The 23,637-nt window shown below is 46.8% G+C and overlaps 1 protein-coding gene and 1 long non-coding RNA gene across 2 annotated transcripts in view; one reads left to right on the top strand and one right to left on the bottom strand.

The window, feature by feature from the left end:
* Positions 1 to 23,637, bottom strand: part of LOC144762767 (uncharacterized) — a 599,563-nt gene that overhangs the window by 55,462 nt on the left and 520,464 nt on the right. The gene's annotated exons all lie outside the window — the stretch shown is intronic.
* Positions 13,279 to 23,637, top strand: part of LOC144763048 (uncharacterized) — a 28,306-nt gene continuing 17,947 nt past the window's right edge. Inside the window, exons 1-2 of the long non-coding RNA XR_013596164.1 lie at positions 13,279 to 13,321; positions 15,154 to 15,272. This is a non-coding gene — a long non-coding RNA (uncharacterized LOC144763048). The remainder of the gene's footprint in view (positions 13,322 to 15,153; positions 15,273 to 23,637) is intronic.

Genomic DNA, 23,637 nt, shown 5'->3' on the forward strand with positions numbered 1-23,637 from the left:
GGAAGTTTTGACTGATTACAAAGTAGCACAGCAGATTAGTATACCTACTGCAAAATACGCGATCCATGCGTATCAGGGAGTGCATATATGGAAAATAGGTCAGTGCTTTAGTTAGAAAGGTAATTTTTTACTTGAAGTGTAAAAGTTAAAATCCCAGTTTAGAACAGGGAACTAATAACTGTCATAAAAGAGCTGGAAATAAACTGTGGAGGGGAACTCGGATGCAAGGAGGTGAGAGCAGAGGAGGACAACACAAACGTGGACGCGGTAGCAGGATGACCACCAGGAAGGCGTGCCGGACAAGGTGGCTTTGGCTCTGGCTCTGTCACAGACGAGGTCCATGGGGGTAAGTCATGAGGGGGTGAAACCATGAGTTACTCGCACTGGGTGACACCAACCCTAGTGAGCCACTGCTTCAAGAGGTGAGCTTTCGGTGGGAGCGTTCTCCTTTGCTGAGCACAATCTAATAGTGGGAGTAATATGTCCTTGAATCTGCCCCTAGGTGTAGCTAACAAAGGGCCCTGATTCCACCCAGCATGTTAAAGTGTTGTTTACTTTCCACGAAGAGAGCCCTGGTTCATTAAGCTATGGGTAAAGGTGAAGCCCAGCCATGTGGGTTGGTGCTGCCGAAAACTAAATGCATTGGCATGCAGCTTAGACAACAGTGAAACTAGCCATTCCGCACTTAATGGGACTTAGTTCACATGTATGACATGACAGTGAAATCGTCCGGGAAGGGGGGGATGAATTACTACTAGTGAAACAGCAATAAAATCAGCTGACATGAAAAAATAGAATGATCCAGAAAACCAAGATGCTGTTGTGATTGGATATGTTCTGTGCCACACATTACAAGTTTTTTTACAATACATGTGAAAAACACATGACTTTAGTTTTGGTTAAAATTCTTAATTTAGGGGAACAATTATTAATTTAAGGAATAAGTTACTTCAAGTGAATTTTGACATTTTTACACATACCTACAGTCTCTGCAAAGATTTTGCCTCGTTAGCACCAGTGTAACATACAAATGCAGCAATGAGAAAGGTGACCAGTCAACCTTTGCAAAGGGCCCTCTACTTTGCAGCAACATAAGTCACATTTAATCAGTAATTTTTGATCCCTGTGAGCTACAAACCCCTTTTTAGTTAAAATTGTCAGATTATTCAGCAGATGATGAATTATGTGGCAAATATGGTACAACTATAATTATGATCAAAACATTTGCAAACTAGGATATTTTGCTATTCATATTTGAACTGTGGAAAAGAGAAAAGTACTGATGACAGAACCTGCTTGGCTCAGAGACAAATGGCCTGTGATTCCACTTTTAAGCGTATTTGGGACATTCTGTGATTGGAAACATATCCCACTTTGTGAATGTATTTTAATGTCAATAACTCATATTAAACTTTAAATAAGCATATTCGGCTATTGGTTAAATTAGATAGCGTAGTAGTTTGTAACTGGTCAGTGAAATGCTAAATAAATACTAAATACAGGGAAGATTTGCTCTTTCGGCCACACCTCTGACTCCACCCATAAATCTAATCCTCAGGTTATTCTGGGCCTCTGATTCTCAGCCCACAGTTCTCCTACTTTGTTCCCCCACTCTGACCACTGCTTTCAGCTTATTATGTTTTCAATGTCGAACCCCCAGAAACTGGAGTATTATCAGAGTAAGGGTTAAGCGCGACAGTCGCAGATCACAGTTAGCTCAGGTGGGAACTGGTGTTTGAAATTAGGAATCACGGGCTGCATAGGGGCACGGGCACTTTCCCTGTGCCTTGCCATTTTACTAATGAAGCCCAATAAAGGTACCAGATGACACTATCAGGAAAAACGCTATTTTGTAGTCCCTGACTTTCCTTAACCACACTAATGCATCTTGGGATGCGTAGTCTTGCATTACATCAGCTTAACCAAGTGGACTAATACACCTGAGAGCAATTTCAGGAAAAGGGAAGAGCCATGACTTGACCACTGTGTATCTAATGATATTATAGAGTACGCTGATAACATTAATGGTAAGCTACATTTATTCAGGCAGAACCACTCTGAACCCGGAGAGAAATATGAGGGCCCTTTTTGCAGGCGTGGCAAGTGTAAACTGAGTTGCCCCATTATCAAGTCTTTTACCATTAATGGCCTGACAGTGTTCCCAAATTAAAAATTGATTTTCCCACTTGTACTTGTGTTTGTGATTCACAAAAAGTGCAAGAGATTTACTCACAGTCTTGAACCAGCATTTGAAATGTGAGTAGCCCATATGACCTTACTGCACCAGTCGGCGCCTGTCCACATTTAGAAGTGTCAGGCCTGCTAGGGCATCTTCTTGATAAAACATGTGCCAAATGCCACATGCCCTCCAAGCTTTCTGTTTGTGTTTGTTTGTGACAGCTGTGGGTCATCTTGAATTAGGGGCACTCAAGTGGGATTTCAGGAACAATTATGCTTTTAAAGACTGTACAAATTAGATTTTCAGCTGAGTGTCTTTAAATTTTAAAGCTCCAAGTGGACAAGAATTATAGATGAGGTCATCAGCCACTTGTGGCTCTTTAGCCAGCAGCCCTTTGCATTCTGGTACTTGTAGTTTTATGTTTTCTACTATAGGCATGGACTTTGAAACCTAGCCTTACATGGTGCAGCTGAAAGTCAACCAGTGGTGTTAGAGTTAGCTGGTTTCTTGGCTATTAATGCTTTGTGAAGTAGTATTCTTTAAAGCGGTGTTTCTTAAATGTGTAAAATTTCCAATTACAGGGTTCACACCTATCATACAAACAATGAACATAGTATTTGCACTATTTTTTATTTGATTTTTAAGTCTGGGAATTGGCAATTTGGTACTCACTCCCTTACATATTTTGGGTGCAAGGGCAGGCTATGGCAGAGTACCGGTGAACTATAGGCTAGAGGTTACCTGCACCATGGTTGAGCCTTCGTGCATCTCACACACACTCTCTCCTAGTTCTGTGTTTCACAATTCTCTATTGCTCTTAAAACTATGTGGAGTTTTACACCTGATGGTATCTGGGCTCAGGATACTGCTAGTGAAGATTTTGTCTCAAGTCCCTCAGTTTCATTTCTTTGTACTTGTCACCATTTAACAACTGAACAGGATCATCTTAGTACCGCATTTGAGTAGCCAGTACACCTTCCAAGTCCACTACTTGCCTGCCTTTCTTAATATTTCTCTTCATAACTTTGCGATTGTATACATTTAACGCGCGTACGGTCTCACACAATGGGCGATTTGTATAGGGTCACTGGAAAGTCCACACGGTTGTCCCTGTCCCCCCAGAAATGTAGTCTCTCCTACGCCCATGACTTAATAGTATGTTCGGCCATGTTGACAAACACACATTCGTGCCCTCCGAATATGTATTGCTTAAATGACACTAATTTTACGCAGGTATAGGCACAGATCCAGCCCATATCTTAGTATCATCATCCTATTTGCACTGCAGGAGTATCTGGCGCAATTCTGCCAAGTATCACGCATCAGGCGTGATTCTAACGCATTTCAGTGTGGTGATCCGCATCACCGCACTGAAATACGAGGTTACGCATATTAGGGCTTGTGGTCCTCAGCTGTCAAGCGCTGCGGTCGAGCCCTGGCCTGTTTAATTACTAATAAGGTATAGCAGCCGGCCGCGCAGCACGTGCAGCTCCACTACTTAGAGGGTGGCCTGGGTAAGCCCACATCATGCATTCGATTGTTGAAATAATCACCGTGCAGCAGCGCGCATTCCGCACTTTCCTGATGTCACAGCTACTTCCGCCAATCATTGGTAGACACTGGGCGGGCAGCAGTTAATTCTCCACTGAGCCCGCTCGCTGTGAAATGAGGACTGCTGTGGTTCTGCAATTAAGCATGAGTCCGACCCCCATGGACGACACCACGGGGGGCACCGTGATCTTGATGCCGCCCGAGCAAACCGGACTGGCACCCCTGTCTGTAGCTCTCAGCTGGCACTGAGCCGGCCCAAGCGAGCTCGGGCAGTCAGGCATCACACAAGCGAGGCCGACATGGAAAATGCAGCTGTACTCTCTCGGCCATCACTGCATAATTAAGTAAGTATATGCGGAAGGCAATTCCTGGACGCATAACATAAATTCATTGAAGAATGTTCATTGAAAGTTACAAATGTTGTGGCTCCCATAATTTAGAGCCTCTGCCTGCCAGCAGTGTCTTATTCAGTGATAAGAATTGTTTACCAAATGACCTGGATAGTGTTGGGGTAATCATTGCTACTTTACTAAACATGCCTGGTATCATCGGAGCGAACACTTTTGTTTAGAAACGCACATATCTGACAGTACCAGCTTCAAGCGAACAGCTCGTGTGTCCGATAAAGCTTTGAATTGTCTAGTCTCTGCTTTTTCCTCAGGGCACTCTGTTCCTCTTTTCTGGTCTCTTGGCCTCTGGAAGATACCCTCGAGGCGCCTTCAGAGCCATATCTAAATATCCATTAATGTATGAGACTTTTACTCTAGTGTTTACAAGGCTCGAGCTCTAAGATGGCAACTGTGGATGAAGCACTTGGTCAATGGAGCACGATTACAGTCTATTCTGAGCAAATATCTTACTGATAACTACAAGTAGTGTTCACCATGTTTGTAAGTATTTAAGTTTAAGAAGCACCTGCTGTCGCTTTCATTTCCTCCTGAAATGTTCATACAACAATAAAAATGGCACGATAACTCTGATTAATGTTCTTCTTGGAGTACGATCATTTTCTCCAGTGGAAGTTTTGACTGATTACAAAGTAGCACAGCAGATTAGTATACCTACTGCAAAATACGCGATCCATGCGTATCAGGGAGTGCATATATGGAAAATAGGTCAGTGCTTTAGTTAGAAAGGTCATTTTTTACTTGAAGTGTAAAAGTTAAAATCCCAGTTTAGAACAGGGAACTAATAACTGTCATAAAAGAGCTGGAAATAAACTGGAAGGTACAGATTAGGGCACTATGATCCCCCCTCAGTCTTTCATTATTATAATGTTGCAGAAAGGGGTCATTTCGATAAAAAAAATAAACAGTTATTATTAAAGAGAACCCCCAACCACAGAGTAAGATGTTGAATTATGAGTTTGTTGCTTCTCCAGACCAAGTCCTCCTAAACTATACTGTCTATCAGTATGGATGCTTGTAGTTCTCTGTCTTAAGTAACATTTCTATACACTGATTTACACATTTTGAATGAGTGTATGTGTGTGATGTAAAGTGCTCTAACAGCCTACACTGGTATGAGTGGCGCTATAAACCCAGTTAAATGCATCCGAGCTACAGTGGTTATGGAGAATTGAGGGGACTGTTAAAGGGGTGGTAGTAAGGGAATCCGCAGCAAAGGTGGTCATTGGGGGTCCAGCAAACAAACAAGCCGGCCCTGGATATAATAATATACGTACAGCTGACAACAAGGCGAGTGCTCTTCTGCAATGGCCAAAGTCATACAACTGAATTGAATTACCACCTATCTTAGTGACTCCACTCTTGACTAAGCGTTCGTCCAGTATTAACAGGCTTGAGAGCAGCAATGAGCCTGGCTGACTGTAACTTATGTGCGCCTCAGTCTCACTCTCCTGAGGCTTGCCTGATGCGGAGAGTCTTTGACCGCTGACCGAACAGGTTACAAGGGCACTAGGCTGTGCCCTTCAATTTCTGGTGCTTTGCAGATATATTTTAAGATCTTTTTAGGAGTTTCTCGTTGCTCAAATGGGTGTCATTTCTTATAATTGTATGTTTCCCTCTTCTTCATTGCTTGGTTTTGCTTGTGAGAAAGTGTCACTCATAGTGGTTTAAATGTCACTCACAATTACACTGAAATTAAGAAAATGTCACACATCTGAAACCCTGGCAGCTGTGCTGGTGTATGACAAATGCGGCATCTTGCAGGGGGCTTTGGTTTTCTCAGAAAAGATAATCTGCAAAACCATCAAATTACTGACCCTCTTCTGATCCCTCGAGGGTGTGTACAAGTAGTGACCGATGACTAACTCAGCTTCTTCAACACTTCAATGCTTCCCCCGCCCGTCCCATGACCACACTGGGAGCGCTGGCAGCTCCAAACTCCTCCCAGCCCCAGTGGCTGTTTAAATGTCCCAGATACAAAGCGACCAACGCACCTTAGAAACGTGGATTGCTGCAGCCAGGCTTAAAATAGTGAGTCTCACGCGCCGTGCAACTGCGCATGCGCGGAAAACAGACACTGTCTCCAGCATGCACAAAGAGTACAGTCCCAATGGAGATTGGAAACTGGGATTAGAGTGCCTCACCTCTACTTTTGCACCGCTCAGTGGAGGCTGCAGGGCCTGGGGGAGAGGTGGGGCACGCTGGGGACCCGGCTGCCTGTGAGGAGTTTGTCCCGGTGTGTTATTGCCCCCAGAGTGACGCGCACGCTCACGCCGAGCCACAAGCGCGTACAAAACATGGCGTCTCACGGCTGCGCACGCGCAGGACCGCTCGTCACTGCTGCGCATGTGCGGAGCGAAGACTTTACTTTCTATCGCCGAGTTAGGACTTTGCACGGATTGCAGCCTGTGAACTGCCCTGGACAGAAGACACTCACTGCGCCTGCGCAAAGGAGAGACACGCAGTCTCACTGCGCCTGCGCAGAGGAGAGACACTTTCCCCAATATAGAGGAGCCAACCCGAGACGCTTTGCACTGAAATCTGAGCGTTTGCTGTGTCGCGAGGCGCCTGGTGGTCCTTGGTGGGAGAGGTGTCTGTCCTCCGCGCATGCGCAGTTAATCCAAGGCCACTTTACCCCGCGCTCATGGTTCAGTCCTGCACTCGGGCTCAGCAGAGAGCACAACACCCACATGAAACCCCAGGTGAAGCCCGACCAGGTGAGGTCATGAGGTGGAAAGATTGTCTGCTGCCGGAGGGTCTCGAGCCTGCTCTCCGGGGTTCATTTGTTGTTGTTGTTGCATCGATGGATGATTATTTTGTTTCAACAATGCTCATTGGCCCTCTCTGCTGGAGTTGGGTCGCTCTTTTCAAGGCCTCAGCAAACGGTGATATTTTGTCTGTGTGATGAGAAGATCGACTTGAATTCCGTTTTTGTCTTTCCCCAGAGTAAAGGGGGGCAGCCCCGCCAATCGAAAGTGAAAGAACACACTCCCAGTCAGCACCGACTGCGCCTCATTGCACCTGTCCTGGGCCTGCACAGCATCATCTGATGAGGCTAAAACTCTCTCCAAATATGTCTCAACCTCACTAGGGCCTCAGTAACCAGGCAGCGGTCAGCCAATGCCCATCAGGTAAACAAGCATTGGCATCGCCAGTAGATCTCGCCTTTGGGACCTTATAAGTGTTTAGTTATCCAGCACAATATCCTTGGTGCAACAACATCAACTGCTGCATGGCGAAACATGTATAAGGTCCCAAAGGCGCTACCTATTAGCTATGCCAATGCTTGTTTTTATTGGTTCCTGTTTGTGCCTTTTAGAGATGCAAGCTTCTGTTTCGTCATCGAGTCTAACTACTCCCGCATTTTGTTGATCTAGGTCATGGGTACTCATAAACATTTTCTCGGGGCCGCAAAGTTTGGTCTATGGTGTGACCGAGGCCCGCATTGATGCCAGCGGGGTGTAAAGTCTGGGATGGGGAAACAAAGCATGTATATCTAGTGACTGCCTTTAAGAAGGAAGGTGTTCCTAAAGTTAAAGGCCTAGTTACTTCATTTTCCTAACTGCAATTAACCTTTAATTAAGTGTTTGCTGTATATGTACGTTTCTTTTTCATGTTAGTTCTGAGTCGAGTAAACAGCAGCCCAGTGCTGCTGCTGCCCAGGGGTCCGCAAGTAAAGACCTGAAGGGCTTTAAGCGCCCCCCGGGCCGTACTTTGAGTATCACTGATCTAGATCCTCCCGGCGACCGCCCCAGCTACATGTGTATTTCCATGTTCTTCGAAAAGGGGTTGCAGTTGAGCAGACAGGCTCGTCAAGTCTACAAGGAAGTGTGAGTGTGATGAGGCTGGTGTATTTATTCACCACTTAACTAATCAGTCTCCTGTCTCTCCGTCCTCACGTAAGTTACAATTTGTGACACATTTGCTATTTTAAGGATTGTAATAACATCACTTTTGTATATTTAAGTCCATACAGATACTGAAAACAGCAAACCGCAAGTACAAAAATGGAAAGTACAGGGGGCACGAGCTGTAAACAAAACAAAAAATAGGTTACAGAGGGGCAGGGTTTGCAAATTAGCATAGGCAGTGTGCAGTAATGTCACAGAGAGGGACATTGCAAGTCTAATATGCCTCTCTTTAATGGTAATGAACCGTGATTCACGTATTATAAGCACGCACTTGAGCAGTGTATACCCTCATGTACATAAATAAAGAAGGCTTAAATGTATTTTGGTACAACAATGTGGGAGAGTTTTAATGAAACGTGGGGGAACATGTTAACATTGACTTTTCTTGGGCAGAGCAAGTTTCCAGTGGGAGAAAGCTAAAATATTGTAATGCATGATATAGAATGAATATAGTGCTCTCTGAATCTGACTTGCATATCTGTGTACTTTTTTTACTGCATTGCACAGATATTCTATGCAGTAGTCTATTATTATTTTCCTTTTGCATGATAGCGTTTATTACAGTTAGCTTATAGATGCCACTTCTTCAGCTATTCACTAATGGTGAGCATTTTTATTTTGTTGCCCGTAAATATTCTCTATCTCAGTGCGACTCTGGTAGTTGGCAGCCCACTAGCGATTCATTTGATGTTTACTAAATACCAGGCAGTTGGGGTAAACCTGCTACTTGCTACCAAATGGGTGTTTGGACCCACAACAAACTGGAACAAGCATTTGCAATGCATTTGGTCTCACATTTACGTAAGTTTGGGCTATTGGCATTGTAAATGACAATGCCTTTTATTTATGTTTTGGGTTTCAAAACATAAATAAAATGCTTTGTCATTTACAATCCCAATAGCTTAAACTCGTGTAAATGCGCAACCTGTTGCATTGCAAATGCTTGCTATCTTCAGTCCCATGGTCTTTTTAGTAACATTAGAAAACTTAAATTTGAAGCTTTTGTGTGGGCTCTTATGGCCTAGGGCGCTGTACACACAACCATACATTTCTAATTCGTTGTCAACAAAGTTTGAATTTGAATGATTCTGCCCAGGTTTAACCAAAAGCTGTCAGTTACTGAAACATTTTGCATAGTGTATTTTCCTGTCAACAAATAAACATGTGTGTGGCATAAATGCCTCAGTGGCCGCTTACTTCTTTGAAGTACTATTGTCCTTATAGTAAAGTCCCCAATTTAATTATATTCAAATGGCATTAGATTTATGGAATTCCCCCTTCCCACCCCACAACAGAACCAATCCTATGGATTACCTAGATACCTGTGTGTGTGGTTTGATTGCCACAGTTGTCCTTGAGGACTCCGGTTCTGGTGTGCATTACTGGGTCAAAGGTGAAGATGGACATATACTGTTTGAAGAAGTTATGTCCAGTGGTCCTTTTGGCAGCGGCTATAAACCACTCGCGCCTCTTTGTCCCATGCTCCACTGGCATCCCACTGATTTTTCATGGAAGATTAAATCTGCCCCTGTAAGTGTATCCCGCCCCTGGGAAGCCCGTGGGATCTATTGAAAGCCAATGGCCTGTTAAATTAAACCACGCGAGCTACCGGGGCAGAACCCACAGATGGCCGCCGCGGTGCGTGCATCTGCGGCGCGGCGGCCGTGCTCTCAGGGATTCTACGCGCTTGGTTTCTTGGCATCCAGGTGTAATATTACTGTAGCACCAAGGCCGCAGGCCACGGCTCTCATTCAGTCCATTTTTTTCGTAAATGTATTGTTTGGGTGAGGGGTTAAGTTTCTCTAAATTTCAAACAGGAAGAGGACTTTTCTGCAGATGCGCCACTGAAAAATCTGTTAATGTTATTCATTGCATAGGAAATTAAGGTGGTGGACATGGTGGTGGTGGATGCGGTGGTGGTGGACATGGTGGTGGTGGTGGATGTGGTGGTGGACATAGTGGTGGTGGTAGACTTGGTGGTGGTGGATATGCTGGTGGTGGGCGTGGTGGTGGACATTGTGGTGGACATGGTGGTGGTGGACGTGGTGGTGATTGACGAGGTGGTGATGGACGCGGTGGTGTTGGACACAGTGGTGGTGGACGCGGTGGTGGCGTGGTGGTGGTGGATGTGGGGGTGGACGTGGTGGTGGACATGGTGGATGTGGTGGTGATGGACGTGGTGGTGGTAGACGTGGTGGTGGCCTCGTGGTGAATGTGATGGTGGTGGTGGTGGTGGTTGTGGATGTGGTGGTGGTGGTGGATGTGGTTGTTGTGGACATGGTGGTGGTGGATGTTATGGTGGTGGACGTGATGGTGGTGGATGTAGTGGTGGACGTGGTGGACATGGTGTTGTTAGTGGACGTGGTGGTGGACATGGTGGTGGTGGACGTGGTGGTGGTGGAGGTGGTGGACGCAGTGGTGGTGGATGCGGTGGTGGTGGACGTAGTGGTGGTGGACGTAGTGGTGATGGAGGTGGTGGTGGACGTGGTAGTGGTGGACGTGGTGGTGTACGTGATGGTGGTGGACATGGTGGTGGTGGACGTGGTAGTAGTGAACGTGGTGGTGGTGGATGTGGTGGTGGACGTGGTGGTGGTAGTGGATGTGGTGGTAGTGGACGTGATGAAGGACGTGGTGGTGGTGGATGTGGTGGTAGTGGTGGTGGACGTGGTGGGTGTGGTGCTGGTTGACGTGGTGGTGGAGGTGGGTGTCATGGTGGTGGTGGTGGTGGACATGGTGGTGGTGAACGTGGTGGATGTGGTGGTGGTGCACGAGGTGGTGGTGGAAATGGTGGTGGTGGATGTGGTGGTGGATGTGGTGGTGGTGGACATGGTGGTGGACGTGGTGATGGTGGTGGACGTGGTGGTGGTGTACGTGGTGATGGTGGTGGACATGGTGGTGGTGGATGTGGTGGACATGGTGGTGGTGGATGTGGTGATGGTGGTGGTGGTGATGGTGGTGGACATGGTGGTGGTGGACATGGTGGTGGACGTGGTGGTGGAGATGGTGGTGGTGGACGTGGTGGGGGTGGACGATGTGGACGTGGTGGTGATGGATGTGGTGGTGATGGACATGGTGGTGGTTGTGGTGGAGTTGGTGATGGTGGATGAGGTGGTGGTGGATGTGGTGGTGGTGGACGTGGTGGTGATGGACGCAGTGGTGTTGAACGCAGTGGTGTTGAACGCGGTGGTGTTGAACGCGGTGGTGGTGGATGCGGTGGTGGATGTGGGGGTGGACGTGGTGGTGGACGTAGATGTGGTGGTGGTGGTAGACGTGGTGGTGGCCTCGTGGTGGTGATGATGGACATGGTGGTGGTGGACATGGTGGTATTGGTGGATGTGGTGGACATTGTGGTGGTGGATTTAGTGGTGATGGATGTGGTGGTGGTGGACGTGGTGGTGGTGGTGGATAAGGAGCCTCGTATACCACACATATAATAATACATAACAGAGCACGTTTACACACTTATCACACTATCTGCTCCATCCTTTTGTTGTTGTTAGCCACTGCCATGGCACTCCTCACTGTGGTAGTGCCCCCAGCCTCCGCTCTTCAATGCCCTCGATGAAGTCTGCAGCGATCCCCTCTCGTGCACAGCTCCCAGGTACACGTCAGTGTCCTTCTCCCACCAGCAATGTCCCCTCTCCCTCCTTGCAGGGCATCCCTTGCCCTCTGCAGCCCCCGTCCCCGAACCCTGTGTTACCATTTTAACCCCCGAATTACTGCTTGTCTACTACAGTGCCCTTTAGCTCCCTCTTCAGCACATCTGTTACCCCCACCAGGCTCAAGCAGTGCAGCTTTCACACCACCTGGAGTTCTTTCTCACCTCTAGCAGAACCCCTCTCACCCTTAGTAGTGCCACTCTCATCCCCAGCAGCACCCTTCACAGCGTCCTCTCACCACCCCACAGTGCCTCTCACATCCTCGCAGCACCCATCACACCCTCGCAGCGCCCATCACACCCTCGCAGCACCCATTACACCCTTGCAGCACCGCTCTCACACCAGCTACAGTTCTCTCACCTCTCGCAGCCCCCTCTCACTCTTAGCAGCCCCCCTCAAGCTTTGAAGCCATCGCTGTTGCATATTTATCTTATGCAACTAACAACCATTGACAAAGCCAATAGTCCTGGCTTGTAGTAGATGTAATGTTACTTGTTATATATGGATGGAATGCCGAAGCAGCAAAATACCAGTGGGGCGACACACTATGCCGAGCATGTATTTTCAGTTTGGGTTTTTAAGCCACGCCCTTCATTACATCGACCACGTCCCTCTGGGAGCCATCACAAGGTTTTTCATTTCACTTAAAGCCCTTTCTCCGGTATAGTGACTTCCTGCTGAACAGGGAGAACAAGTTCACTCAGACTTGGCAGTCAGCTCCAGAGAGACTAATCCATGCCCGGGCCCCTCATCCATTGCCACCTTGTGATTCTTACAGCGTTACAGTTCATATCTCATTCCCCTTATTGGATTTTGTCATTTTAGTGTCATTTTGTTCAATACATTTTACTTTTTTTTTCTATTTTTTTTTATTTTTTTTTATTGTTTTTCATTTTGACTTTTACTTTTTTGGTTTCTACATACATATTTTACATATTACCTTAAGGTAAGCCTGCCTGTTCCGTGCTTAGGTACCAGGGGGTTGATCCTAGGTTAATTGAATGGCTTTGAAAGTTCACTCTGACAACGGTTGTGATTGTTCCTCATCTACCGTAAATAATAATTCAGTTTCTTACAGAAACTATGTGAAATTATCTGCAAAACAGGCAGTTGATAACCTACCAGGCTTGAAGCACCCTGTGGACAAACTGGAATATGGGAATAGTATTGTGTGGCAATAGAACCTCTAAAAAAATTCAGCTTGGATATGAACCAAGAATCACGCTTGAATATCACAACTTTTTAAAACAAGGTAGTCAGGAAAGATTGGCGTATATATTGCAGCTCTTTGCATTTTGGCAGCCCCAAGCAAATTTGAGAACAGAGTGGATGTATGTAGCAGAGGCGAGTCAGTTCACCCAATGTGAGTGGTGATATCCGCTTTGCTGATCTGCCTGAAGTTATGATGCTGCTGACAGTGGCCTGTCTGCTAATAGCGATGGCGTGACTGGTGGATCTATGAAGCCAAATAAGAGAAAGTTATCTTCCGACACCACAGTCTTCGTCACTGAGACCAGTAATACTGAAGACTCTGAGACTCACAGCAGTAATTTCTCCTTTCAGAGCGTTATTGCTGGAGATGGAGTGAAGCCCAGAAGTAAGCACATTACTAAGGTACCAACATAGTTTAATATTGTTCATTTGTATTAACTGTTTCTCTTTTGAAGCATTTGGAAATGCATTTTCTAGTTTTGTAGTTTTTATTGTAGGCTGTTATATTCGGTTTAAAGGGAATGGTGTTGTAGTGTGTGACCTTAATGTTGCAGTTTGCATTTCATTACCATCATTTGCTTACCCTGGAGAATCTCCGGGGTGCAGGAGGTTTGCTGTTTCAGAGTTCTTTCTTCAGCTTCTGGGCAGTTGTTGCTCTGTGGGGATCTGTGATCCTGTTTCTCTGCTCTTCTTGTAATAGCTCTTATCAGAGCTCCATCCTCCCGCCAACGATAATAAGATGCCAGGCATCACCCAGCACACACCACAGCCTATGATGGGCTACGTCTATCTGCTCGGTGCAGTTAGAGCGTGGATATAGTTCTCCGGACCCATCAGGCTGTGAATGTAACCTAAGGGCTTAAGATGAAATGTAGAGCTTACCTCCTTCCTGAGTGGCTCAAGACTGCTGTGTGCAGACCCGATATCTGGTAGCACCCTGGAGTATGTATGTATAAATCAGATTATGTTGGAAGTAACCTGCAATATAGTGGCAGGCAGCACCCTGCCACAGAGTAGGGTTTCTCATAGTATTTTATTTCCTGACACATTAATGGAGATTGTTTTTTAACAGGCAGAAGACCAACACTGACCGTACATTTTTCTGGGTTTGTCTTTAAAATGACGTACACATTAGGAATGGCATTTCGTTCTGCTGGAATAATAACACAAGTTATCTTGCACTCTGCTATGATGTTGCATAGTATGTTGGCTGCAATGCATTCCATGTTTCATTCAAACGTGCTTTCTAAAGGCCACACACATGATTTGCTGCTGTAGAGAAATAATGCTCCTGTGTACTGTGGCAGACTCAGAAATATTGAAAAACGTAATGATTTTCTTTCAGCACTTCATGTAAAGCCTTTCACATTTTGACTCAGTCATTTGGCAGAAACATAACTTAGGACCATTAAAATAGTTGTGATGGGGAACATTTGTGTGGGGTTAGGACTGGCTCGACCAGAGTGCTTGCTGTCTTGGAAGAGTATGGAGTTGACCACCTTGCCTGGTCCGGTGTGGAACCAAGCCAGCGATGCTTTGCTGCAGGCTCAATTGGCCTGATAGCTGGTTAACAGTTTGAGGAGGAGGAGGTGAAGAGCTGGCTAAGTGTGCCATGAGGCTGGCATTTCAGTACATCCCTGAGAAGTGAGCTTTGAGTCGATGTAGTGTTTCTCTTATACCACGTGCAATTCATCCTCTCCAAAGCCTCAAGAATTCCTGGGTGTGAAGGGCGGCTGATTCTGATTGCGTGCTTGATAGTTTTCCAGTTTTCTCATGTTCTTGATTGTTCATGTTTGTCAGTAGTTAATTAAACACGCCCAGGTGTTTTATCTCTTCAGTTGGCACAAGCTGCAATAAAAGTTTCTTTGTCATTGCAAAAAAATATGAATGGCCGACGAGCCTCTGTGGGTCAAAGAATGGAAGGGCTGGGGAACTGTCATTCATCCCACTGCTAAGCAGAGCAGTGTCATGCTTCATCCTCCGTCAGGCCTCTGATTTTGACCAACATCGCTTAGAACACTGAGACTTTAGAGACCATCCTTTTAATGAGAAAAACAAAACTACAAGTCCCATAAGCAATAGTGGTGGAAGTTGTCATGCATGACCTGGGACAACATCCGATTCAGCACTTCCAGTTCCATTTTTTAAGTATTTGAGACAATATTGAATTTATAACCTTTGTTTTTTATGGTCATGAGTCACCAGAATACAAAAAACCTGTCTTTTATTTTCAGGGTCAATTAAGTAATGGTCACCAGCTTGGAAGCTCTGGTAATTCTTCAGTATTTGTCATTGATCTCCATATGTGACTGGTTTGGGTCTGCCCCTGCATCGTTCCCGATAACTCGCACAGGTAAGGAGCTTGTAGCAGTAACGTGATAACCCCATACTCGTCTGTAAGAAGTGCACTCGGAGGCAGGTGTCCGATCATTTTTGTGAAACAAGTAAGCGCGAATATCTGCTATGTACATTTGTTAAAATAAAACAGTCAAATCACAGTATATTGTTCCGGAGGTTCGTCCCAGAGACATTATCTGTAACTGAACGCAGACACCCTAGGAAGCAGGTGCTTTTAAGACAAGTTGCGTTCACTCACCTGAAGGTGACATGCTTCATCATTGGGCTCTACTCTTCACCAGGCCCTCGCTACAATGCCTGGTGGGCACCACCAGAAGGCACTTTGTCGCAGATCTTTTAATAAGTACGCCGGATGAGTATAGTTGGACAGAGGGTGTTGTGTCATAAGATGTGAGATTGGTGAAGTCTGAATAAAAGATCAACTATTGACCAGTTGCCGCAATATAGTTAATGTGATCTTCCTGGTCTATGTTGAGATTAAAAACAGTGGCAGAGAAATTGAGGAACTAATGGCCCCTATCACTGTGTGAAAGTGTCGATCACCTATGGACCTGCTGGTAAGCTGGGGTCTATACTTTAGGTCAACGTTTTACATGCCTTGTGTAGTCATGGAGCAATCTGTTGACATTTCATCAGGACCAAATATTGGAAAATGGGTAAATGTGACCTAATCTTCTCCACAGCGAGAGGAGCTCTGTAACTCAAAGCCCTGCACCATGCATAGGTGATAAGGTGCCTATTACCATCGTACTACCACAGGTGAGCGCTGTCTAACAGGGTGCACTAGATACTGTAACCCTCCTAAAATTCAGGGCATATTGACTTATCCAATAGCAAGGACGCCGCATCAGAGGGCAACTGGTTTGAAAAGCACATGCTTCCTAGGGTGCCTGTGTTCAGTTAGAGATAATGTCTATGGGACTGAACCTCCAGAACAGTATACTGTGAGTTGAATTATATGAAGAATGTGTATATTGGACTGTCATTTTCCTCGTCATCTCTTGTGATATGTAAAATAAAACACAACACACCTGGAGGCCAACAAATCTATTATGAATTTAATGCAAACATAGCAAAAGGCCAAGCAAACTAACAAGTCACAATTGTCTTTGCAATGGACGAGAGCATCCACCCTAAAGCAAGTTGGAGTATATAATGCTAATGCTACACAATGTATTTTTTATACACTTTTCTCCTAATACAAGTCAATGAAACCTGAACACATGATAGAAACAGTTACTGAAACGACACTAATGAGTAGGAGGCAGGATCTTCTCTCGAGAGGAATGTGAGGAGTCTGTGAGTTGCAGATAAAAGATACACAGACAAGCTGCAGAATTCACTGTTTCTGGAAATAACACTTCTGTTTGTCAATATTCAATTCATTACAAGATGCAGGAAAGTGTGCAGATGGACATCACTAAATAAAAGGGTTCTGGGCCCTAATAGAATCATGTAACTTTGCAGGTTATCATTCTATCCGACTTGAGCCATTAGTAGCACCTTGGGACTAGTGATCATACTAACCAGCTTCAGTCAGTATTGGCTACCTGAGACCTATTATCCTGCTAAGTAACTCCAGTCAGTAGTGACCCCTGTACCTTAAATCCTGCAAATATTCAAAACCAGAGGTCAACTCTACTGCCAACCAGTTCCGGTCAATATTGACATATATTGTTACCCTGCCTGTAATGAATTCCAGAGGCCAGCGTTGTTGCTAGCCAGCTCCAGTCACCAGTGGCCCGTCACATATTATCCTCAATAGGATCAATGCCCAAGGCCTGTGCAGCTGCTAACCTGCCCTAGTCAGTAGTGTCCTCCCAGACCTGTTATTCTGCATATAATCAGCAAGGCTTTGGCCCTAATAACACTCACCCCCACATCCTTACCGTATAATAGCAATGTAATTTATTTACTTACATCATACGGTAGGTACCGCACTTTTTCACACGATCCCAAAAACAAAGAAAATCACAATTTGCCTAATTGTTCAGCACTCCACCATGTCAAAAATGACCAAATCACACCAAGCACTATAGCCTGCCACATCACATGGCACACTCAGCCACAACATGACAAGATACCACGGCTGGGATTTGGGGCCATTAATCCTCTTTTCGAGGCTTGTGTGCTGTAGATGCACATGCTTTACATACTCCTGCCATCTTGTGTTGGGTGCGGATGTTTGCAAGTTATTTTCCTTTGAAGAAGTCTTTCCAGTCACGAGGTAAGGTGACTCCACCTTTCGGTGATAGTGCGCATGGGCATCGACTGCATTGTTAGATTGTTTTTTACCCCAAACGGGTTTGGATGTGTATTACTGCACTCCGAAACCGCTCTTCAGGTTCCCCTCAGTGCGCAGTCCACGCTACCCACAACTGTATTGTTTCAGTACACGTTTCCCTGTTCTCCGCATTTCAAATCAATTGGCAAACTCTCCATTTTGTGGGCAACCGTCGGGCCTTGCTGTGTAGATCAAGTTTGTAACTTGTGCATCTCTCCGGGGCACAAGAAGGAAGACTGCGACGCTTGTAAGTCGTTTCGGTCCAAGAGGACTCTACACGATTATCAGGCTCGATGATGAGAGAGACAGCGTCAAAGCATTCAACACACTCTGGATATCTTCGGGGAAGAATCTGACCAAGACGAGATAGAAGCATCCGCCGTAGAAGAAGAGGCCCATCTCTATGCTAGAGCGCAATCGCTGGGGCAGCCATGTGATTGCAATTCTACGTCATACCATTACCATAGGCGACTGACCAAATGTATAGGTTATCTTGCGCCCTTCTGACATCTAAACAGGTCTAATAAAAAGCATTTGGGTGTCAGCTCAATACTTAGTTGTGTGGCATGCACTATTTCTTCCACAGCTAGTTTGATCACACATCAGAGTACTGGCTGATAGGTCTGACGACTCCAGGAGCAAAATAAATATCTGCATTTCCAACCACAGATTGGTATTATCAGTTGACTGTAATGCCCTTTGGTTTGAAAAATGCATCTGCCACTTTTCAAAGGTTGGTGAACTAAGCCCTTGCTGGCTTGGAATCCTTGAGTGCAGCATATCTGCACAATATTGCTGTCTTTAGCTCCACCTGACAGGATCACCTGATTCACCTTAGGAAAGCACCGGGGGCTCTGAGAAGTGCAGGCCTCGTTATCAAGGCATTCAAGTGCCAGATAAGGCAGGGAAAGGTTGCATACTTGGGTCACTTTGTTAGTGGAGGCCAGGTTCAACCTTGGCAACCCAAGATCTAGACCATTCTGGCCTGGATGGCTCCAACTACCCAGACTCAAGTGAGGGCCTTCCTTGGCTTCCCTGGATTATGTCAAGCAATTCATTGTGCAGACCGATGCCTCTGAACATGGTATAGGAGCAGTGCTATCCCAAAAACATGACCACGGTCAAGATCAGCCACTGGCTTTCATCAGTAGAAGGCTAATCCCCAGGTAACAGCGTTGAAGTGCCATTTAGATGGACGCCTTTGCTGTGGGTTGGTCCCTTGAGAAGTTTAGGTCAAACCTCTTTGGCTCCCCACCATTCCTGAGGCAGTGGTGTTTGCCGGAGGTGCAACAGGTCCCCCACTCTTCGGTTCCTGCTTCTAACTTCCAGGTCTGGCCTTTGCCCGCCCCGCTTGGCTTCGGTGACGGCCGCCTTAGTTTACAGCCGTCGCCCACAGAGGACCTGTTTTCTCCACTGTGGGGCCCTACGGAGGCGGGTGCGGCCTTCGCTCACGCAGTGTCCACGGCTGTGGGTTTTCTGCGCATGGGGACCCGGTTGCTCATTTCCCGGCAGACCATCTTTTGGAGGTTCTCCACCAGGGCTCTGGTGGGAGGGAGCTATTTCTACCCTTTGAGGGTTCGCTCGTTTCTTCCCTGATGGAGACCTGGGGGCGTCCCGCCACAGGCGATCCGGTGCTCCAACACCTCCTGCACCGGCACCTTCCAGCGCCACGTGACCCTAGCATGTCTTTCCCTCCAACCCTCTGCTTCCAGTCCACTTTTGCGGACTTCTTTTCCCTCCTTGCCGCCACTGTTGTCTCCGCCATCGCGGGAGGCCCGCTGGCTGGACTCTTGGGGACACAACATGTTCGTCTCGACCAGCGATGCTTTGCGGGCCCTTAACACCTTATGCGTGTTGGCTAGGGCCACCTCTTCTTTTTGGGACTCGGCTGAGTCCATGGGATTCGCCGCGTCACAGGAGACTGTTTAGGTCGACTTACGGCATCATGCGTTTGATGGCCGGGAGCTAGCAGCGTTTATTCTCCGCTCCGCTCTGGACATCTCGGAAGTGCTGGGCCATGCCATGGCTACCTCGGTCACCCTCCGTTGGCATGCTTGGCTTCGGGACAGTGTGTTCCCTGAAAATGTTCGGGAGCGGCTGGTTGATCTTCCATTCGATGGCACTCTGTTATTCCATGCCCCGGCAGACTACGCCATCCAGAGGTTCTTGGCAGGGCTCCATCCTCCTCCTCCTCCTTCTCCTCCTCCTTCTCCTTCTCCCCCTCAGTGACTGCTGAGTTGATCTGGTTCTTGGACTTACTTTTGGGCAGGTTGCCCTGGCTGTGAGGTGGGTTTTATGGCCACTCGAGTCCTCCTTGCTGAGACTGTGGCTTTGTTGGCTGCTGGACTGCCCTGTGTTGATTGTGTGTGTTTTTGCTTGAGTTATCTGCACAGAATTGGCCCTGAGATTAGGCCTTCTGTTTCTCTCTTGGGCTGCTTGACAAGCCTTCTGCGGGTTTTTCTTTTCCCCTCGTTTTTTCCTCTGCTGCGGAAGTTTCTTCCAAAGAGGGATCCCATGTCTTGGGACTTAACGTACCCTATGTGGAGTAGTAGTAGCTGTTATATAGCTTGCGCTCTACTAGGGAGTTATGGTCGCCTTCGGGCCTCTGCTCTCCATGGCGTTTCTGTATGTTGCTGATGCTTCTTTAGGTCGTGTGCGTGGACCCCTCGTAGTAGTGTGTCCGGGCATTTCCTTGCCTTCATGCTCCTGTCCTGGAGGCTGGGTTGGTTCTGTGTTTCTTCTTCTTTTTTCTTCTTCCCACACCACTCTTGGGTTCTGTGGTGTTCTGCTTGTGGGGGGCTAGGAAGACGGGGCTCTTCGCCCTGTCCATTGGATTAGTCCCCTGTGGGACCCTCTGTCTTGTCCAGGCTGGTGGGGTCCTTCCGCAGACTCTCCTTTCCCTTGGGTATGGCTAGGGTATCTATTCTACGTTAAGGAATCTGTGGCTAGTCGTCTCTATCAGATGTACGAGTTACTTTCCTTTGGTAACGATGTATCTGGTAGAGACGATTCTAGCCCCAGATTCGAGGACCCTTTGGCTTGCCCTTCTGCACTCGCCTCCCGGTGGATGGCTATGATGAGTGAGTGCATTATTTCGCTCTCTCGCCAAGACATTGTCTTGCTTTGTTCCTTCCTCTTCCTTGGCAATGTAGAGACTGGGTCTATAGGTACTCCTTTGCCCCTCTGCTCTGGTTGCTCCAGGATTGAGGCTGGCGTTCTTTTGTCCCTCTTGTTCCTGAGAGTCCTGGCCCCTCTGCTACCCTCTGGGTTTGGGTAATTTGGCCGTGCCCTGCCTCCTTTGGGGGGGGGTTGTCGCACTCTGTGCTGGGGTTGCCTTGGACGTCTGTCGTTCCCTTTTTTTCTTGGAACTTGCTCCCATTCATGGGTCTTGGTCGGGGTTGAAGTCCTGCTGCATGTTGTCATGACATTTTGCATATTTTCCATGTCTTAAGGTGGTACTGTTTTCATACTAGCAGGGTGGCTGCTCAGGGCTGTGCTCTGTTCTTTCTTCTTTCCCTGCTTTTGGGTACTGCAGTGTTGGCACTGATCCTTATGGTGTTCTTCATCACCATTCCTTCTTTTCCATTTTTCTGCTGTTTCACACACTGGTCCCATGCTCCCACAGTTTCTCTGCTGGCTCCACGTTGTGGTGCGGAAAAGTTCTCCGAACAAAACTGACGTAGGCGCGCCGGGGTGGGACTTATCTGACCTCGCTGACATCACGTACGCGGACGACGCCTGGTCGGAGTCGCGTGATGCTGTACCCCCGGCGCACAGGGATGCTGTGGCAAAAAGTTTTCCAGATCCAGTTTCACGCCTGAGGATAATTCTACGTTAAGGAGTCTGCGGCTAGAATCGTCTCTGCCAGATACATCGTTACCGAAGGTAAGTAACTCGTACAACAGGTACATCATAGAAAGACTGATGGACATATTGAAGCGGACCTAGAGATATATGCATAACACAGAAAATATAGAGGTCTTGATTTAGAGTTTGGTGAGCAGGGTACTCCTTCACAAGCGTGTTGGGAGTACCCTGTCCAACAAACAGATGGTCTGCCTGACCTAGTGCAAGTCAGGTGGATTGTCATATGTCCAGCCTTTCTTGGGTGCCGTCGGTGTAAATACATCGGACGGCCATTCCTTTTTAGATCAAGCAGTCTGATGTATTTTTCTCTTATTCAGCACCACCAGGGAATACCTGGCAGTCGTGATGAGAATCTTTTTTTTAAATGAACCCCACTTCCTGGGAGAAAAATAATCAGGGAGAAAGTTCCTAAGGTGCGAGGGTGATTAGTTATTGTTTTTTAAAAACAAACTACGGCTTTCGAAGCTTGTTTTAGAAAAACACACAAGTTGGTGAATGGCCGCCTGAAACATGGCAGCCGCTCACCACCCCTGCAGTGCCTTCAGAGGAGCCACCATGGCTGCTGCTCCTCTGAAGGGACAGAGAGCGCCACAGGGCCAGCAGAGATCTCTAACAAGTCAGGTGACCCTTTGGACTTTAAATCAAACCCATAGACTTGATGATTGACAAATAGAAGAGTGAAGAAAAGAGAGAGTTAATTAGAATGCTGCCGATATGTGATTTCTTGTATGTGAATAAGTAAATGACAAGACGCTGCTGTGTTCCTTACCTTAACGCAGCCTTTTTTTAAAAACCTGCTATATATGTCGCATTGGTTTATCTCTGCAAGTTCAGCTGAACAAGTTACTGGTTATGTTAAATTATGTCATACTGGATTGCTGTCTAGAAAACATACAAGGACCAAACGCTTCAGCTTGACAAAGCAAGGGAGTTTCAGTGCCGCCTCTCTGTTCAGTCTAGTTCCGGGGCAACGGGATAGGTAGCGGCTACTGGGTTGAGATCACTTTCCTTTGATGTCATGTGACCTATCCTAGTAATGCTGCGCAAACTGACCAAGTAAACCCTTTTTTGTACTTGACTCTCAAGTTAGCGAGGGCGCGCAGTCACAATATTCTCAGCTGTGTAATGTCGACCAGCTTGAACTCCGAGCTCAACAATAGATCAACAGACTCGATTTAATAAATGACCAGCACGCTGCTTATCTTGCCAAGACACAGGTACTTTTAAAAGCTCTTTTTATTGAACTTGTGCTGAATCGATGGTGTTGACAACGAAAGTACGGTGCACATTAGCGAGAGTAATTAGACCAAAAAGGCAAAGTCTGAAAAAATGGAGTGAGTAACATAGCTTGGCTTGTCCTGAAACTCCCTGGCCAAATCCCACTACATAAAACTAGATCGCAAAGATGGTACATATTTAACTTTCACTACTTCATGGCGCGTCACATGGCCCGGTAGCTCTACCATCCCTCCCATATCTTTTACCATTTACAAGGGCAGCCCCTGCTGAGATACAACCTGTGTCCACCTGTTGACACCAATCAAGATCTGCTTCCCAATCCTCCACCCTGGGGGTGGGGGGCGGGCTGGCTGGCTCCCCAACCGCTGCAATATTACGCTTGCCAACCGCCGAAGCCAGGGCCAGTCATATTCTGCTAAAACTTTGCCATGTCACCTCACTCGTGATATTCATTGAATTACCGGACAACTCCACACCACATTAAAAAAAGCCCCCCCTCACATTCCCTTACTCAGAAAGGTTGTCGCCCACCCTATTCGGTGCACAAAGCTCTGGAGTAGTAGGTCCTATGTAGATCTGTAGTTAAATTAGACCAAAACGAGTTCTAATTGCCACCTCCCTGGCACCCTGAATGGCCTCAACCCAATCGCCATCGCCAAGTGTGCCTAGATCCCTCTGCCACACAGCTCTCCGCGTCCCCAAGGGATTCGGAGAACTGTAGATCAACTTCCTATAGATGGGCTTTTTCAGTCAGGGGATTAGTTAGTAGCTGGTCCTCCAGTGGGGATGCATCAGGCAACTGCCCCCTTCCCGGATGTGACTTTGCAGAGCGTGACCCACCTGCAAATGTCAGAACCGTTTTTAGTCACCTAATTTATACTTTTGTTGTAGGATCGTGAAGGACACACGCACCTGTCCCCTCCACACATCGCCCGGCGTTCTAAGCTAATCAATCCCCATTTTGTGAAGC

The sequence above is a fragment of the Lissotriton helveticus genome, chromosome 1_1, assembly GCF_964261635.1.
Source record: "Lissotriton helveticus chromosome 1_1, aLisHel1.1, whole genome shotgun sequence".
Taxonomy (NCBI): domain Eukaryota; kingdom Metazoa; phylum Chordata; class Amphibia; order Caudata; family Salamandridae; genus Lissotriton; species Lissotriton helveticus.